The following is a 1,708-nucleotide window of genomic DNA, read 5'->3' as shown; positions in this document are numbered from 1 at the left end:
TGTTAATGTAGACTGTATACCATATTTTTTTTTTTAAATGTTATGTTTAAAAATGTTCATGTTTTACTGTTGTAGGCTCCTAAGTGGACCATAAGGTTAAAAACCAAATCAAATTAAGAAAACTAAACAACAAAAATTTAATAAAAAAATTAAATAACTCCGCCAGAGTCTCTTTTGGGTCACTTTTGCCAGTCCCAAGCCCAGATAAAGGAGGAGGGTTGGAATTGTGATGTAAAAAAAAACAAGAATCAGCAGAAGAAAGTTCATTTGTAGTTCTAAACATATTTAGTTTTTTTTTTATCACTTTTTGTCTCTCCCACGACATTATTCCTCTCTCCTACAGCGTCCATCACAATTACATGCACATGGCCAATTATGCAAATTAGGTGATGATGTCATTTAGTGACTTTTAGGACAGCCAATAGCTACTTTCCTTACTGAGGAGTTGGCAACACTGATCAGAACAAGGCATTTACCTGCTTAGTGATTTCGACACATGGCCTGGAGCCCTCGTATCCAATGTAATATCACTAGGAAACAGCACAACATGTTAAGGGGAAAGAGTAGTCCCATGGGCTACACATCTGAAACCAAACAAGCCTTCACTGCAAATGTACGCTAGATCAACATGATCTAATAAAATTGGCATCACCCTATGGATGAGTGAACAAGATTGCCACCAGTAAGCATGTCATTGAACTGTGAGGCCTACACCATGTCTATCCTATATGACGATACAATCTGATTGTATTGATTTGTGCAGTCACAATATCCGCTACAAAGGCTATATTATAATGACTATGCATTGCATGGAGAACTCAAGAATGAAGTGACAATGAGTAATTGTTTTATTTGATATTTAACTAGGCAAGCCAGTTAAGAACAAATTCTTATTTACAATGACGGCCTACACCGGCCAAACCTTAACCCGGACAACGCTGGGCCAATTGTGTGCCGTCCTATGGGACTCCCAATCGCAGTCGGTTGTGATACAGCCTGGAATCGAACCAGGGTCTGTAGTGACGCCTCTAGCACTGAGATGCAGTGCCTTAGACCGCTGCGTCACTCGGGAGCCCTAATAATGATGAATATCTTCAGATAAACAGGCTAAACAGGGATTACACTTGCGAGCCAATATAAACAGAACATGTACCCTTGTCCCTGTAGAGGATAGATTTGGATATGTCTGTGCACTTCCTGCAAAATAACATTTGACACAAGACAACATATTGTTTACCGGACAGGTCTAGTGGGTCTAAAAATGCCTCAGAGACTATGCCTACATGTGCATTTACAATGCTTCATCTGGATCTGATAGCTGAAGTTAATTCATTTATATTAACATGGGATGATGGCTAGACGTGGTAGCATGATGGGGGAATCAAAATGCCCCCAGGGTTATGCGATGTAGTGATGAGAAACAAAAGTAGGCTACAGTAGTAGGCTACGGTGATAATTAAGTGGCAAACATCAGCTGGGCAAGTAGCCTGTAGCCGTGCATGTGCTTGACTGAGATGGGAGATGAGAGCTATCCCTGCGAAATTGAAATACAGCAGACAATGATGATCTGTCCGAGTGGCCAGGGTCCACCCCTTTCATCAATTTGCGCAAATAATTCCACTTGTTGAATAGCCTACAGTTACCGGCTCAGCAATCATGAATTCTAAAATATGTCATGGATAGTGAACTGAGCTGATCAAAATGAGCA

The sequence above is a fragment of the Salmo salar genome, chromosome 05 (assembly GCF_965601325.2).
Source record: "Salmo salar chromosome 05, fSalSal1, whole genome shotgun sequence".
NCBI lineage: Eukaryota > Metazoa > Chordata > Actinopteri > Salmoniformes > Salmonidae > Salmo > Salmo salar.
The sequence above is the reverse complement of the archived record's forward strand: the minus strand, read 5'-3'. Positions refer to the sequence as shown.